Genomic DNA, 18275 nt, shown 5'->3' with positions numbered 1-18275 from the left:
TTCTCTAAAACTCAACCGCGACGTGGGGCGCAGAAAATGGGTGAAGCGCACAATTTATTTGTCTTGGCGGGTTTCATGCTGGTTGGAATCTGCTCTGGGGGGAAAACAAACCCTGCATATGTTTAGATTTAAAATTTATACCAAAAGCACAAATACCTCGGAACAGGGCCAGAACGAGGCGCAGTCCAGAGCAGGAGCCCTGGGCATGGAGGCTGCCCTCTGTCGTGGACGAACTAAGAGAGATGACAAGCTGTTTTTCAGTAAAGCCGCCTTCTTCTCCGCCCCCTCCCCAGGGAAACGTCTATGGCAGACGCTCCCAACCGCCCGACCCTTGTGCAGATGGCCTGCTAGGGCTCCTTCCTCGCTGTCTGGGGTGGTGACTGTCCTGTGCCCCGTCCTGAGAGGTTCCCACTGACCACCTCCTTCCATCCTCACACAACTGTCCCAGGTCCCCAAGCCAGAGAGCAGGAAACTTCAGGACAGGAAGGGGAAGTCACTTCCCCACAGTCCACAGCGAGCAATGGACAGGGCCAGGATTCTAACTCAAGGAGTCTTGTTCTAGGATCAACGTTCTCCATCCTTAAGGTGCTTTCGGAGCAAGATCTAGCCGGGATGCTTTACTAGCTGGACTTTTTATTGTAGCCGAGTTGGAAGAGAAACAAGACAATGGCAAGAAAGTAAAATGAAATCCATGACTTGACCAAAGCAACAATGAGGTCCCGCTCCCCAGATTAAACCAAAGAAAAATGGGGAAAGAACATATTCAACCTAAATCTCCTCAGCCTTCTCCACCTCCATCTCCAGCCCAGACAAGAGATGCCCAGTTCAGACAGGAGACTCGGGGCCCCAGAGGGCTCTCCATCAACAAGCACGACCCAGAGCTGCCCTTTGGGTTCCCTGAACAAGGACCCGGAGGAGTGCACTGCGGAGGGATTGCTGTGAGGGTCGCTATAATAAGGGCCCCCATGAATATGCCTTCCCAGATCCATGGTCCCTGCAGTGGGCTGATCCTGCTCACCGTGAGAGGTGGAACCTGGATGTCCACCCCTTCGGGTCTGTGACTTGGTCTGACCCACAGGATGAGCTGGAAGCGATGGTTCGCCAGCTTTGGGACCTTCTCCCTGCACTTTCTGTCTTTGCTTTCACTTTCTTGCAACCTCAAGACCAGCAGTGGTGAAGGCGCCTGGGCCAGAAGGTGGAGGCCCGCGTGGAAGGGAACCTCCGCACCTCGGCCGACAGCCAGGCCACTGCTGGGCCTGTGGTGGGGCACCTGGACCCTTCAGCCCGGGTCCAGTTGTCAGGTGACGGCAGTCACACGAGTGAGCCCTCGTGAGACCAGCAGAGCTTGAGCACAAACGTTCTCAGCAGCAGTATTCCTGATCCAAAAGGGAGAAACAACCCAAATGTTCATCAACTGGCAAACGCATAAGCAAGTGTGGTACAGCCACACATTGGAATACTATTCAGCCACACAAAGGAGTAAAATGCTGATACATGTGTTGACCTTAAAAAATAAGAGTTAAACCAGGCTGGCTTGGCTAAGAGGTTGAGCATCGACCTATGAACCAGAAGGTCATGGTTCAATTCCTGGTCAGGGCACATGCCCAGGTTGCAGCTCAATCCCCAGTAGGTGGGGTGCAGGAGTAGCCGATCGATGATTCTTTCTCATCATTGATGTTTCTCCCTCTCCCTTCCTCTCTAAAATCAATTTATATATATTTTTTAAGAGTCAGTTATATTACCAGCAAGATTGGTTTATTTAGAAACAGCAGAGGAATTGCGATCTGGGACAAGCAGACTACAGAGCAGGGGTCCTCAAACTACGGCCAGCAGGCCACATGCAAATACAAATATTGTATTTGTTCCCGTTTTGATTTTTACTTCAAAATAAGATATGTGCAGTGTGCATAGGAATTTGTTCATAGTTTTTTTTTTTTAACTGTAGTCCTGCCCTCCAACGGTCTGAGGGACAATGAACTGGCCCCCTGTTTAAAGAGTTTGAGGACCCCTGCTACAGAGAATCACAGGCAAGTCTGAAGAACAGAAAACGGGAGCTGGCTTTTGCCAGGGAAAAGGGGGAGCTGGGAGGGCTGTTTCCGGAGAGTTCAGGGTGGTAACGGCTTCTCATTGGCTGAGTGTGTCAGTTATTCATCAGCTGGGCTGTACCCAGGAGCCCAACCTGAAGGCAACCAGCTAAAGAGGTGCAGGTGGCCATGGAGGCATCTGCTGAACAAGGCGAGACCTTCCTTCCTCCTGCTGTGATGGCCTCCTTTTGGGGTCTGGGTGGCAGGACGGAGAGCTCCCCTTTCAGGGCTTCCCAACTCCAACTCAAGTGAGGTTTTCTTTATTTTTAACTCGGGCTACAATGTGGATGAATCTTGAAAACATTATGCTAAGTGGAAGGAGCCAGACACAAAGGCCTGCTGTAGGATTGCATTTAGGTGAAATGTCCAGAATAGGCAAATCCACAGAGACAGAAAGCAGACTCGTAGTTGCAGGGGCTGGGGCCAGAGGGGTGGGGGGAGGGGTAAATGGACGGTGACTGTTAATGGGTATGGAGCTTCTTTTGGGGGTGATGAAAATATTCCGGAATGAAACAGTGGTGACAGCTGTACAGCTCCGTTAACATATTTAAAACCACTGAATTGTACACTTTAAAGGGTGGATTTAAATTATATCTCAAACAAAACAAAACGAAAAGATGAAGTCGAACAGATAGCCAACCACACAAGGCACTGTGGCCCAGGCTGAGGAGCTTTTATCTTCCACCTCAGACTAACGGGAGCCACTGAAGGTTTGAGGCACACAATGGCAATATAGGTTTGCATTTTAGAATGACCTCTGTGATGAGGGGGCTGGATATAGGGGGCATAAACGGTGATGGAAAAAATAAAGAGTGGACTGGAGATGGGCAAAATGGATAGTTTTGAAGGGTGATGAAGAGCAGGGTGTCCGGAAGAATGCCTGGCTTGGAGCTTGAGCGACTTGATGGAAATGGTGCCATTTGCCTGCACATTGAGAGCACTTTGCTGCAACAGCTGTTACAGAGATACAGTCGTGCGTGATGAGACAAGATCTGGAAGAAATTACTTCTGACTGGCAGCACCTGGGAAGACTTCTTGGAAGAGGCGGCATTTGGGCAGAACTTTGCAGGGTTGGCTTAGGGCAGTGGTCGGCAAACTGCGGCTCGAGAGCCGCATGCGGCTCTTTGGCCCCTTGAGTGTGACCACAAAGTATCAATCGCACTGTACGTGCGCGCCCGCACGTGGTATTTTGTGGAAGAACCACACTCAAGGGGCCGCAGTTATATTACCAGCTATACAAAGATTCAAGGGGCACGCTAGGGAGAAGGAATCACATAAGCACAAATATGGGGGCTAGGAGTGACCAGGGATAATGGGGTTCTGTTTAGCCAGGTCAGAAGGGAAACAAAAATGATGGTGGTGCATTTATCAGGGTTCTCAAGAGAAACAGAACCGATGGGATATATGGAGAGTGATCTACGAGGAGACATGATAGAAATTGGTCCATGCAGTTACGGAGGCCCAGAAATCCCACGACGTGCCATCGATAACCTGGGGGACCAGGAAAGAGCCGGTGGAATTCAGTCCAAATCCCAAGGCCCGAGAAGCAGGGGAGCTGTGGCCAAGGCCTGCAGATGAATGTCCCAGCTCCAAGAGAACAAATTTCCTCTTCCTTCACCTTATTGCTGGACGCAGGCCCTCGACAGATCGGATGATGACCAGTAGCGTTGATGAGGGTGCCCTTCTTCACTCAAACTCCCGATTCAATACTAATCTCTTCCAGACACCCTCACAGCCACACCCACAGGAATGTTTTACCGGCTCTCTGGGCATCCCTTCGCCCATCATACCAACACAGGAAGCTGACTATCACAAGTCTACCCCTTGTCAACCTGGCACCCATCTGCATCTCCTTGAGCCATACTAAATCTCCTAATAGAGACAATGCCTCCGTCATAATTCTGCCTAACGTGATACAACTCTCCTGGGAACAACTGAAAACACCCTACACTGGCCAGGAGGGGGTGTCCTCTCATTTCTCACACCTTCTCTGGGAGGCACTAGTTCCTTTTCACAGGAGGCTGAGGTTCCAATGGGTCTAAGTGACTTACACCTGATGCCCCACAGCTTGAAGAGGCAGGCTGGTTTTTAATCTTAGGTCTATTTGAAAAAATAATAATAATAATAAAAGATGCACAGGGTGGGTTCGGGCCAACGTGTAGCATGTGGACTTTATTTTATAGTCAATAAAGTCATTCTTTCTCTTCTTGGGCTGTAAAACGCAGTCTTCCCCGCAGGTCTGTTTTGGATTACACATTCCGATCCCTCGAATCTTTCGATTGCAAGTTTCCTTCAGGGAGAAACTGTGCTCATTGTTTGGAAAATGTAGCCCGCCATCGCACAGCAGATGATGGAGGACTCCTGACACCTCCATGTAGGGATGTGGGGTGTGTGTCATTTAAGCGCCAGAGAACCGTAACCTGGGAACGCTGTATCAGTGGGGCGATGACAGCTGCCTAATATTAAACAGCCGACTGTGTTCTTCCTGCCACTTACACTCCCGGGCTTTGCTCTGAGCAATACGTACCCAAAACAAATACATATTTGTTGAATTCTTGTTTAATTCTAGTTGGATTCCAGTTGTTGAGATAGAATCGTTTCTTTTATGTAGTGCATTTTTTAAAAATGTACTTGAATATTTTTACCTTAGGGTTTCAACAGCCATGGGGAAAGTCTTGAACTATTTTTAAAGGGAAAAGGGTGAGGCAGAGGGGGAGGTCACAGGGATGAAGGATGCAATGGTTAGAACTTGGGAACCAGCGCAAACCTAGCTGGAGACGATGGGGACGTCTGAAAGGGAGGAGAGTGAAGGGGAACAGATGCCACCAGCTTGCTTCTCACCTGAGACGTCATGCAATCCGGGGCGCCCAGCGGGCCTGGCTGAGGGACAGAGCGACCTGGGACTGCTGGTAGCTGCAGCCCTCAGAGGAGCAGAATTGCCTCCCAAAGTTAGTCTCGAGTTTTATCTAGCCTTTTCCAGAAAGTGCATCATTTCCCAACTTGCTTCAGGACAACCACAGCCACGGGTGCTCTTTAACAAGGCAGGTTTAAGGATCTAACCAGTGAAGTGGAATGTCCAGGAGAGATTGTTAACTGCAGGATTACAGACAGGCAGGCTGCTCAGCTCAGAGGCGCCTTCGTTTCCTCTTACAATAGTGATGGGAGCAGCACCCAGCCCCAGGGTTAGGTGAGGATTGAATCGGGGAACCCCAGCGATGAGCTCAGCAGCGTGCTGGCACCTGTCCATCCTCGATGGCTGTCACCTGCTTACCTCCTATTTTCTGTTTCATGCGAGGCACACATCTACAACATCGCCTTCTGCAGCCTCAGCCTCCAGAGGTGGCCCCTAGGAGTGTCTCCTCAGAGTCAGTCTGCGTCTTGATCCGACCTGAATCTATTTCACCTCTTTTGTGTTTTGGCAACACCGCCTGTGCCCTGGTTCACCTTTCGCCAGGTCTCTTAGAACTACATAAGTCTCCATCGCTCGGCCTCATTCACCTACGAGCACTGACCCTGGGACAGAACTATTCCAGGTCCTGGAAATAAAGTCAGAAAAACAAAGTCCGTGCCTTCGCGGAGCTCACCTTCTCTGGGGGAAGCAAACAATAAACAAAGAAAGCGAGTAGATGTGTCCAGAACCTGACCCTCTCTCACCGGAAGCAGAGAGCAGGAAGAAGTGAGGGAGAGGCAGGGGAACCTCGAAGAAGTGAGGGAGAGGCAGGGGAACCTCAAAGGCCCTGCATGAGGGGAGGGTGGCAGGAGATAAGGTTGGGAGGAGGAGGAGGAAAGATTTGGACTATCAAAGGCTATTGTAAGGAGTTTGGATTAACTGTGTGAGATAAGAAGTTTTCAAAGGGCTTTCACCAGAGGAGGGACAGGCTACCACTTAGGTTTTTCCAGGTTTGACCTTCTGGCTTGGTGTGGAGAATAGACTGTAGAGGGGCAGGGGGAGAAGCAGAGAAACCAGAGAGGTGGCTACTGCAAGAGTCCAGGCAAGAGAGGATGGAGACTTGGTCCAGAGTACAAGATATGAAGGTGGTGAGAAGCAGTTGGATTCTGGATATTTTTGGAGGTCAAGCCAATAGTCTTGGATGTGGGGTAGTAGTCATCTGGAAGACACATCTGCAAGGATGGAGTTGCCATCCGCTGAGGAGGAAACGGCTTCTTGATGAGCTGTGGGTGGAGAGAGCAAGAGTTCAGAGTGAGCTGCCTAATAAGGGGCCGAGGAGGCAAGTAAATACACAGTAAGGAGTTCAGGGGAGAGACTGGGGCAGGCGATAGTTATGTGAAGCCATGTCATCGGATGAGGCCACCCGGGGAAGGGGTCAGAGAAGAGAAGAGGCCCGAGGCCCGAGGCCCGAGGCCGGGGTGCTCGGGGTGTGAAATGGGAGCCAGCAAAGCATCCGCTCTGCAGATGCGAATCCAAGCCCTGCTCACTGTAGTCACCAGGCGCTAGACCTCCTTGGACCGGCTGACGGTGGACGATACTGGAAAGAGAACTGGATTTAGATTCCCAAGACCTGGCCCCTGCCACTCTATGGGATCTTGAGCACAGCATTCCGCTGCTCCCAGCCTCCTCCTAAAAGTGGGGATGCTACTTCCCCAGCCACAAGGTGACTGTAAGGACCCAGTGAGATTATGCTGGGAGGGAACACCACAGACTCTCAAGTCCCGGTCAACACATAGTTCTTCATCGAGGGGCCCAGTCCAGAAACTCAGCCTGGCTAGGGGGACTCAGTGGTTGAGGGTCAACCTATGAACCAGGGGGTCATGATTTGATTCCCAGTCAGGGCACACGCCTGGGTTGCGGGCTCGATCCCCAGTGTGCGGCGTGCAGGAGGCAGCCGATCAATGATTCCTTCTCATCATTAATGTTTCTATCTCTCTTTCCCTCTCCCTTCCTCTCTGAAATCAATAAAAATATATTTAAAAAAAAAAAAAACAGAAACAGTTCATTCTGAGTCTGATCATATCGTCAACGTTTACTCATTCAACAAACATTTCCTGAGAGTCTCAAGTGTGGTTCCCCAGCAGTGAAGATAGACACGTCCCCGACTTGCTGCAGCTTATTTTCTAGTGAAAGGGCTGTCGTACTAACAGGCACCTTTAATAGAATTCTACTTCTCTCAGAATCCTTGCATTTTGTGTTTTTAAGGTGTGTTTTTTTTCCCAGTTTTGTTTATTTCTAAGAGGTGAGAAGAGAGATTATCAGGTTTTTATTTGTAAGTGCTGCTCCCATGAGTACAGATATATGTAGAATCATTGTTATGTTGTTGTTTTTTGTTGCTTTTTTAAATGTACGTTTACAGTTGTGAGTATGCCAGTTTATTCTTGTATTATTATTTGTTATTATATTATTTTCCACATGAACAACTGTAAACCTATGTTTTTATTTTTTTATGTATTTTTATTGATTTCAGAGAGGGAGAGACGGCATAGAAACATCAATAATGAGAGAGAATCATTGATTGGCTGCCTCCTACACACCCCACACTGGAAATTGAGCCCGAAACTTAGGCATGTGCTCCGACCAGAATCGAACCGTGACCTCCTGGTTCATAGGTCAACGCTCAACCACTGAGCCACACTGGCTGAGCCATTGCTGTTTTTCTTTTTAATGTTGATTTTGCAATAATATAGGTGCCCCATTAATTAGATTACAACAGCAGTTCTGCCATGGTAGGAATAAAGCAAATATAGGTCTGAGAGAGAACCAATGTGATACCGTCCAGCCGCACGTGCTTGGGGAGTGTCACCGGAACCGGTGAGTGGCTGAGCCGTGCACACTCGTTTGTCTGCACTCACCGCAAGTGGCAGCTCCTACACTGCCAGCTGTTTTAAGGGAAATTTAAAAATAATTAATTTTTTCATCTTTTTAAAGTTGGAATGGAAACAGACGCCATTGCATTTTTGACATTTCAAAGGACTCTCTTAATTAACAACCCCCCGGGGGCGGGGGGGAGATATGAGGCCCACCCCTGGGAAACACAGTTAAAACACCCAGGGCTTTAACTCAGGCATCGCTACTGCCTGGCTGCATGACCTTAAGCAAGTCACTACATCCCTTATTATTTTTTTTAAAATTTATTTGAGAGAGAGAGAAAGAGAGAGAGAGAGAGAGAGAGAGAGAGAGAGAGAGAGAGAAACACTGATTTGTTGTTCCACTTATTTATGCATTTACTGGTTGATTCTTGTATGTTCCCTGACTGGGGATCAAACCTGCAACCTTCGTGTATTGAGACCAACTGAGCTACCTGGCCAGGGCACAGGTCAGTACATTCTTCTGACTCTTGGTTTCCTCGCCCATAAAGGAGGGATCATAATACTCCCTATCTCCTGAGCATGAAATGACATCATACCTATAAAGGCCTTTGCTTTACACAGTCCGCTCTTCACAAATGGCAGCCATGACTATGGGAACTGAAGGCACAGGGTTGGAGGCAGGCCCTGGAGAGCCCTGGGTGTCAGGCGAAGGAGGGGAGGGTGGTCACCCCGTCAGCCGGGCTCCAGAGGGGCGGTCAGATTGCTCTGGCTGCAGCCTCAGCTGGGGCGGCTCAGACCCGTCTGCTTGTGGTGTTTACTAGTAGTTTCAGCAGGAGATCACGAAGGCCCACCCTGGGGTGCTGCTGCGTGTTCGATGTTTGCAATCAGGCAGCTACATGGAGAGAGTCCAGAACAAAGTGGCGGTCCTGCACGGCCAGAGACTGTGAGGCCGAGGACAGAGATGGGTTCCGTGGGAGATAGAGAAGCACAGACAGATGATATTTAGGAGAGGAAGGGCTTAGAGAGGGATTAGAGAGCAGGGAGTGTCTGTGGAATTTGGGGATGTGGCCACTTCTTGTCCTTAAATAACCTCTTCAGAGCAATGCACCAGTGATAAGCAAAACGGACTCTAACCTCAATTAGATCTGAACTCTGAGGCTAAATTAGCACCATGGGTGCTTCTCACTCGTGCTCCTCTCTCTCTCTGGGTCGGAAAATCCCACTTCCAGCTCAGACTGCCCTCTGTTGGACACCTCAACCGCAAGTTCTGATTCTTTTCAGCTCCACAGGAGAAGCGTCAGAGAGGACTCGGTTTCCCGAGAGCCTTCCAAGCCTTTGCCGTACAGTTACCTTATTTCCACGATCACTCTGTGAGAAGGTTACTATTTCCAAGGTGGGGACACTGAGTCAGGGCAGAGGTAAGCTTGGAGACCAAGTTCTGTGCTTCACTCGCTGTTCTCAGCTGTCCCTATACTAGCATATGACAAGGATGATTAGGTCAAACGAGAATCAGATGTTCCTCCGAAGGGGCTGCCAGGGCACCCCAAGTCACAGTCCCTTTCTTAAGGGATGTAAGACACAATCTTAAGGGCCACGGTTCAAATCTGACACAAATATCATTATTCAAAGCCTTCACTCCTGGTTCTGCATAGGGCCCCCCACCAGTCAAGGCCACCGGCATAGGGCTGTTAGAGGGCGAGGGAAACACTGGAACTTCGCCAGACAGAGTCAGGAGTCTGTTCTTGGCTCTGTCTTGAACTCACGTGTGACCTCGATCAGGTTCTTCCCCCTTTTGGCTTCTTGATCAGCAAAAGGAGGAGTGAGTTCAACAGCACCCTTTTCCAACTTCAAAATCTGATGTGATTTGTACTGTCTTTCAAGAGGACTGTTTTGGCAACACCTACAACACCCACTGGCTTCTTGGAACCTATCCTAGAGAAATACACAGAAGCATGTGGGACGTACGCACATGATGTTTACCGCAACACCGTGAGTAATAATGACCTGAATGTCCGCTATTACAAGACGGCCTAAGTAAACTATGGCGAACCTAGACCTCGGAAAGCAGTGCCACCTGGGGAAAAAAAAAAGGGAGGTATCTAAGTAGCAGAGGGAAGTATCCCCATGATATGTATTAAGTGAAGGAAGCAAGATTTGTTTTTAAAAAATTCTGTGTGGTATGAGCTCATTGCTATATTCATGTGCATATAATAAAAGACCTGGAAGGAAGGATAGAGGGGAGGTTTCTTTTTCCCCTACAAAATGCTTTACTTTTAGAAGAAGAATGATTTTTAAATATTCTAATCTGTAGAGTGCTTTGTACGTCGAAACGGGTCGCATCTGAGCGGTCGGAGTGCTTGAACTACCAGAAGGGAAGGATGATGAGACTTGCACGGTATTCCTCAAATCCGGGGGCGTCCAGCGCTTTGTGTGTTAGCTACACCCAACAACCCGGTGGAGTGGGGAAACTGAGGCCCCACCGACGATCGAGCCCTTTGGATTCCTACACAACGATTTATGTTCCTGCCTTTTGGGATCTCAGCCTCTGAGGACATTTACCACATTGTACTGTAACTGTGTGTACAAACCCCATGCTGGTCAGATGTGGTCTGCACAAAACGGAGAATCCAGCACTAAAAAATGGGGCTTGCATTTTATATGTCTTTGGGGTTTTTAAATTTCTTTTTTTTTCCTGATAATTCATCTTTATTATATTTTACAAAAGTATCCATCTGCAACAATTAAAAAATTGTAAATTGACTAGGTCCTTCGGCACTATCTCTGAGAAGCCCTGGGCGGAGGGAGCGGTTGAAAGGTGGGGCAGGCCCTCCAGGTTTGGCGTAGGAATTAGTGTGTCACCGACGAATGGCTACATAAATGAGCAAGGGTATGACCCAGGAAGGAATTTTCCCGGAATCCAGGTCTCTCCAGCAGGACCATGCAAAGCGTGGAGAGCTCAGGACTTCAAGTTCATGGCCAGACTCCAGAGGGGCATCCCTAAAGGCCCACTCTCCTGATTTATAGATGAAGCTGGGAGACCTTCCCCCGCCCCACCCCGAGTCATAGAACTGACCCACAGAGGAAAAGTACCAGCAAGGGCCACACGCAGAGGCAAAGCAGCATTCACTGCTCATCGTTGCAAAAATCAGACGGGGTTTGTGGACTAAGATAAACATTCTCCCTACCATCCTGAACAGGCGGCTGTAAACACAGGCTCCAGGCACAGCTCCTATTTTAAGGACCGCTGTTTACGCTGTTTACGTGGAGGGTTTTGGACACATTTACCTCGGGGAGATGGGACTGGGGAGGGGGCTGGGCTCAGCCCTAGGGCACAGGTTCAAGTCTGCCTGGAAGCCCTTGGAGTGTGTGGAAAACAACTTCAGCCTCAAGTCTTTGCCTCTGCACACAGGCAAAAACTCCCCCATCCAGGAGGCTGCCGGGCACACCTTGCTCCACTTTGAAATGTCTCATTCCAGAAACAGATCTTCATATTTAAGGGGACCTGGGACTAGAAAAACGACATCTTTAAAAAAATTATTACTGTTATTATTATTTTTTAAGTTTCCCTGGAACGTTGTGCAGTAAAAAGCAGAGTCAGGATGGACCTGGGGCCTAATCCCTTCCTCTCCGTGTGACTCTTCAAGCCGAACCCTGAACCCTCCCCTCTGTGCCTTGGTCTCCTCGTCTGCAGATAGAATAATCATCAGTCCCTGAGTTAAGGTGAGGATTAAGTATCAGGGTGTGTGTGGGACGCCGAGCTGAGGCCTGACAGGGCGGGAGCCTCCAACAAACACGAGCTCAGATCTCTGCCTAATCGCAGGCCAAAGGCATCCTGACCAGGAACAGGCACCATTTACTCAGCACGTGCGGTGGGCCAGAAACAGGGTTAGTGAACGACTTATAATCTGCTGGGTTTCTTAACACAGCCCTCTAAGGCAGACACTCAGTATCCCCTTTTGGAGATGAGACTCAGAGAGGGAAGTCCCTGCCCCAGATTAGCCAGCTCAGAGACAGGCAGGCAGGACTGAACCAGGCTCCCTAGCTGTGCTCCCCAGCTGTGCTCCCCATCACCCAGCTCAGAGACAGGCAGGCAGGACTGAACCAGGCTCCCCAGCTGTGCTCCCCAGCTGTGCTCCCCATCACCCAGCTCAGAGGCAGGCAGCCAGGACTGACCCTGGCTCCCCACTGTGCTCCCCAGCTGTGCTCCCCAACACCCAGCTCAGAGGCAGGCAGCCAGGACTGAACCAGGCTCCCCACTGTGCTCCCCATCACTGGGCTCAAATGCTCTTGGCATCCTTGATCTCGCCTTCTTCTCTGTTTCCCAAGAGCATACGATTGTGGGCATTGACTTTGGATGGCTTTGTTGTTGTTCTCAAGCCTCTTTCATCATTGGTATAATTTTACATAAACTTGGCATGCCTTTAAGTTTTTTTAAAAATATGTTCGGTTCTTAAATGTCTCCCAAGGGAGAAAGGGGTTTCTGTAAATGATTTCGTTTTCTTCTTCTTAATGTTGAACTTAATAAGGCTCAGTTACTGGATCTCCGTTAACGAGTTGGGTTGTTTGTTGGTTTGTTTTCATTTTGGAAACTCCTCTCTGTAGTGAACAGCACACTCTCTCCTCCTGAAAAAAATCCCATGAGGAATTTTGATCAGATGCTGGGGCTGTGGGGGCAGGTTCTCTGGAGGGTGTCATGTTTCTAGAAGGCTCCTAGAAGGCAACAAGTCTTGCAACCTGACTCTTGACTGACTTTTTACCTGTAGGATTGCCTCGGGGCAGGGGAAAGGACACAACCATGCTTCCAAACAAAATGATGCATTTCACAAAGGAAGAAATATTTTTAAACCAAGAACTGACATTCACTTGACCCTATAAAAGGCAGTGTGGGAGGGTGAGGGACCTGGGAAGCAATGACTTGGGTTTGAGTCCCAGCTCTGCCACGTACCCGTGTGACCCTGAGCAAGTTACTTAACTTCTCTGTGCCTCAGTGTCCTCATCTATAGGATGAGGGTGATAACTGTCCAGGTGTTTTCGTGAAGATGAAGTAGTGTTTGCTAGGACTTCTCTGGGGTTTTCTGGAATTCTCAGGGCTAAAACTGGGAAAGTCCCACACAAACTGGGTGAGTTGATCAACTTGCAATGAAATGAGGGCAGACAGTATGCTCTTTAGGAACCGCCCCTGCAGGTTTCAATGCTCCATAATATTTATGTCATTATTTGTCGCTGCCTCCAGCAACCATCTTATGCCTCGTGATGTGTTGCCATGGTCTCTTGTTTCCTCACTATTCACTCTGCAGGGGCCTTCAATGTGCCTTTTATTCTGGCAGGACACCCCCAAAGTCCCCAACAAAATGTTTCTGTCCACTCACGGGACAAGCACTGGGAGAACTGATCATATGCCAGGCAAGCAGCTTTTAAACCAGGGCTGCGGAACCTTTTTTCTGCCAAGGGCCATTTGGATATTTATACCCTCATGCGCAGGCCATACAAAATGATCACCTTAAAAACTAGCTTGATATATTTGGTCAAACATTTAGTTAACTCACCTCTCATGCCTTGGCAGGGCCAGACCAAATGATTTCGCAGGCCTTCTATGGCCCGCGGGCCGGATGTCCCCCACCCCTGTATGAATACTATGGTCTTTTCCCTCATCTTTCAGGCAACATGTAACTTAAAAGTTAACATGGGGAAAACTCAACGTGATTATAAAATGGGAGACTTGAGTGACGCCCCTGCAAGCACAGGAATGCCAGTGAGGTGGCCACCCCCCCTCCCCCTGCCGGAGCTGGGATCGAGGCCTACATCAGATTCTCCCTCTGACTTTGGCCTCCCGAGCGGTGAGAGGACACATTTCTGTTGTTTTAAGCCTCCCATTTGCAGCACTTCGTTACGACAGCCCTAGAAAATGACTAACGGTCCCCTTACACAGCCCGAGTCCAGCCCTTCCCCCTCCTGTGTCCTGACACCAGCAAGGGCTCCATCCTGGGTCTTCTGCCTGCGAGTTTCCTGTCCTCAATCTACTGTAGACACCGGTTCTGACTCCCAAGTCAGAAACCTGCAATGATATGCCTACATGACCATTTTCCCAGACTTACCTGAGGGTAAGAATCCCTGGATGATAGTTAAGATTACAGGTTCCCTGAGGCCCATTCCAGAAATGGGACCACAGAAGGAGGGCCCTCAAATCTGCATTTTTAGTACGCACCCAAGATGATTCTTAGCCTCAGGCGTGCTTGGGACACCCTGGCCTACAAGATAAAAGCCCTTGGTTGAATGATCTCCATAAAATGGCACCAAGCCCCCTACTTAAATGTCATCTCCCGAGGATTCCCAGGGTCTGGAAATCCATCCCAGTGCGATCACTGCCTCACTCTCCTTCAACCGTCCTCCACTCAAGGGTGAGTGAGAACTTGGAGAACTACTTTGTTCTCACTATTTTCCTCTCTAGAATATCTCTTCGTTTCCTCCTTCTTCTAGGTCTAGACTCAAAGGCTACAGGCATTAATGTTATTTCTAATTATTCAGAGACTAGAGGCCTGGTGTATGAAATTCATGAATGGGAGGGGGGGGCGGTCCCTCAGTCCAGCCTGCACCCTCTCCAATCTGGGACATCCCTCTCACAATCCTGGACCACTGGCTCCTAACCGCTCACCTGCCTGCCGGCCTGATGCCCCTAACGGCTCCCCTGCTGGCCTGATCTCTCCCTAATTGCCCTCCCCTGCCAGCCTGATCCCCCCTAACCGCTCTTCCCTGCCGGACTGATCACCCCTAACCACCTCTGCCTCAGACCCCGCCACTGTGGCTTTGTCTGGAAGGACCTCCAGAAGACATCCTGTCTAATTAGCATATTACCTTTTTATTAGTATAGATGGCTTCTCAATGAACTTCTCCTGGATGACCTGGCCCTGCCCACCTCACCTTGGGTTCACCTGGAGTCATTCTTCTCCTTCATCTGAAGCTCCAGGCACGGCCTTTCTTTGAATTCTTCAAACACACCAAGTTCTGCCCTTACTGGACCCTTAGTACATGCTCTTCTCCCTCGCCCCCACCCTCACCACCTTGTAAGACTTACATATCACCTCCTCAGAGCTTTCCCATCCTAGATAGAACACACACACACACACACTCCACTTATTCTCAGTCACCGCACTGTTCGAACAGTTGCCATCATTTAAAAACTAGAAAGTTTCACTTAAAAATGTCAGCGTCTCCTCTAGAGTCAGACCTGCACTTGAAGCCCCGCCTTCCCGAACAGCCACACCAGCTGGCGGAGAGCCTGGCTGGGGCTGGGGCTGGGGCTGGGGCTGGGGCTGGGGCTCTCTCCTCCCAAGGCCCCGCCCTGCCTATTCACTCCTTCCAGTTACAGTCTGGTCTGTGGCACTCCCCTGCCCCGCCTCCCAGCTGGTCTTATCCCCAGAGCAGCCCCAGCCAGCATCTAGCCGGTGCCTGGCACAGAGCTGGACCTCCATAAAGATGTGCTGAATGAATGAACAAATGAATGGAGGGATGTCCTGCCTCCCCCCTACGTCTCACCGGCCACACCACTCATTCTGCCATTTAATCACGCCCTTCCCTGCAGAACTCATTAATTTGCTGCCCCCAGTGCCTACCTCCTGGCTAGATTTTATGAAAACACAAAGCTGATCCTCTTATCGCCCCGTTTTTAAAGATTTTTCTCCCAGCACCAGCCTGAGAGTGGGGAGGGCGGGGGAGGGTGGGGGAGGGGGCAACTGGAAAAACAAGAGGATCATTTTCTCACCTCCAGCTTTCCTGAGAGGCCATCCCTGCCACCCCATTTAAATTTCTCTCTCCATCCACACCTTGCCCCCCCCCTTCCCCCACACAGCCAGGCCTCCCCATCCTCCTTACCCACCCCCACTTAAGTTTTCTCCAGGGCTTTTAACAGGAACACACTATATATTTTAATGAAATAATTGGTGTATTCTCTCTCCCCTGGGATGTCAGCTCCAGGAGGCAGGGATTCTGTTATGTCTTCTATCCTACAGGATCCATCTAGACTAGTGTCCGGCACATCACAGACACTCCCTGAATGGCTGTTAATTCAAAGAAGGTAGATACTATTACTTACCTTCAGTTTATTCCTGTGGAAAGTGGTCTTTAGAGAGAGTTCCACAGCTGGCTGGTGGAAGAGCCAGATGTGATCTCTGGGTGGTCAACTCCAACAACCCCCACCACATCCTTAACTACTGTGCCCACCATTTCCAGAAGACGTCTCTCTGTGCGTCTGACTTCTCAGCCACAGTTCCTTCTAGGCAACAACTCTATTGTACCCATATTTGTCTGATCCGGATAAGAGCTCAAGGGATGTTTACTGAGCCGATCTATATGTAAGCTGTGACGTGCCAGACAGTAGGAATCATATCTTCATTCTCTTTTCTTATTATCCTTCATCTCCATGTCAAGCACAGTGTTACATACACGGTTGGGGTTTATTAAATACTCATTAATGAATTCTATTATGGCAGTAGGTAATAAAAATAATTAGACAGCAATAATGACGATAAAAGGTAACATTTATGGAATTCTGACTCTGTATTGAGTCCCATTCTAAGTGCTTTTTCCGTGAATTGAGACAAGTGAATCTCTTAGTTGCCTCATTTTACAAATGTGAGAAACCAAAGGTCACAGAAGTTAAACACTTGCCCAAGGTCACCATCGAGGAAATGGCAGCGGCAGGATTTGAATGTAGGCATCTGTTGTCAATGGCTCCAGGCTGACTCTCAGCGTATCTAAAAGATATCCATGGAAAGGTTGTTCTGTGTGAAAACAAAAAGAATAGTTTATTACACATTTCTGTTTTATTTCAAGGAATTTTTTTCAAAGGCTTTCATAGGCAATATTATTAGCTAAGGAATAACCACTAATATTCGCATCACACTTGATGCTCTGCAAAGCTGTTATCTGATTCCAGCAACAATGCGATGGGCACTGCCATCTCCTTTCATAGAGGAGGAATCTGAGGCTCCGAGGGGTTAAGGCAGCGGTTCTCAACCTGTGGGTCGAGACCCCTTTGGGGGTCGAACGACCCTTTCACAGGGGTTGCCTAAGACCATCGGAAAACACATATATAATTACATATTGTTTTTGTGATTAATCACTATGCTTTAATTATGTTCAATTTGTAACAATGAAATTGGGGGTCACCACAACATGAGGAACTGTATTAAAGGGTCGCGGCATTAGGAAGGTTGAGAACCACTGGGTTAAGGGAACAGGGTCAAGGTCACCCAACCAGCAAGGAGCAGAGCTAGGGGCTCAAATTAGCATCCATCACCTAAAATTTCTTTTTAAGAACTGAGTGCCTCCAAATACAAAGCTCTTTCCTGCTGCTACTTAAATGTAACTAAGATAATCCTCGGGAAAGCTTTGCAGTGCCTGGCTCCTGGTAGGACGCTCTTAAGTGTTAGTTTTCATCATCTTCACCAACACTTCCTAGAAACGGGACTATTTTAGCTGATGACTGCAGCCTGCCTGTTGACCCTGAAGAAAAGATTACCCTTTTCCTTCCAGTTTACCCCTGGTAATGTTGAAATAATGATCAATCTTCATTATCCCCGGGTACTGCAGAACGTTGAGAGCTGGAAGGGACTGTGGAGATGATCTCATTCTGGCGCCTGCATTTGCAGATGGAGAAATTGAGTCCCAGAGAGGGAAAAGGTCAGCTCCTCAAAGGCTGGGTTCATGCACAGTACCTGGCACATTCTGCCTCCCACGAAGACGGTGATGTTACCTAGAAGGGCATCTAGCCTCTAGGCCACAGGGGATAATTCATCAGTTTCTGGAGCTGTGAGTTCCAACCCCCACACCTGGCACACACACACACACACAGTATTAAAGTATTATAAGCTATTAACCAGAAAACAGATCATGTGACTTAATTCCACCTCTGCTAAAGAGCTTAAAATGCTTTGGTGAGTAGTCTGAGATTCATAAATATACACTTCAACTCTTTCTCAAAGAATTATTAACCAGCTCCATCAACTGGAACTTGAGCAATCAAGGAGAAAAAGAGCTGGCAAGAGAAACTTCTTGAAAAATACCTCACCACCATTATCTATGACTCCTTGCCACCTCTTTTTTTTTTTTTCTAAGAGTTAGAGGAAGAAGGAAAGAAAAAAGTATCATTATGCATGACAAGAATCAGTAAAACTAATTGTGGAAAATTACAAACTCTTTTCAGCAAACGAACACCACCGTGTGTTAAGTTGTAGAACTTGAAAACAGAAAGTCTTGAATAGGATAAAGCAGAAATGTAACAACCCTCACTATCTCCTTTCAGGGGTGGAGATGGTTTGGAGAGATCAGAAGCTGTGTGGGTGTGATAATCAGCGGGAGCCAGTTCCCAACCATTGATTTTTGTGAACCTATTAATTTATAGAGTCCGTGTCCTACACTCGCTTCACTTTA

The 18275-nt window shown here is 48.6% G+C and overlaps 2 long non-coding RNA genes across 2 annotated transcripts; one reads left to right on the top strand and one right to left on the bottom strand.

Annotated features, from left to right (window-relative positions):
- Window positions 1–9150: 9150 nt before the first annotated feature.
- LOC111827756 lies at window positions 9151–10508 on the top strand. Its single transcript, XR_002831482.1, has 3 exons — window positions 9151–9265; window positions 9729–9836; window positions 10159–10508. It is a non-coding gene; the product is annotated as an uncharacterized LOC111827756 (long non-coding RNA).
- A 5873-nt stretch (window positions 10509–16381) lies between these two features.
- Window positions 16382–17617, bottom strand: LOC102417430. Its single transcript, XR_001350070.2, has 2 exons — window positions 17384–17617; window positions 16382–16624 (listed from the first exon to the last, which is right to left on the bottom strand). It is a non-coding gene; the product is annotated as an uncharacterized LOC102417430 (long non-coding RNA).
- Window positions 17618–18275: the final 658 nt, after the last annotated feature.

Source organism: Myotis lucifugus, unplaced genomic scaffold, assembly GCF_000147115.1.
Source record: "Myotis lucifugus unplaced genomic scaffold, Myoluc2.0 scaffold_215, whole genome shotgun sequence".
NCBI classification, from domain to species: domain Eukaryota; kingdom Metazoa; phylum Chordata; class Mammalia; order Chiroptera; family Vespertilionidae; genus Myotis; species Myotis lucifugus.
Note: the sequence above shows the minus strand (reverse complement) of the source record. Positions and strands in the feature narration are given on the sequence as shown.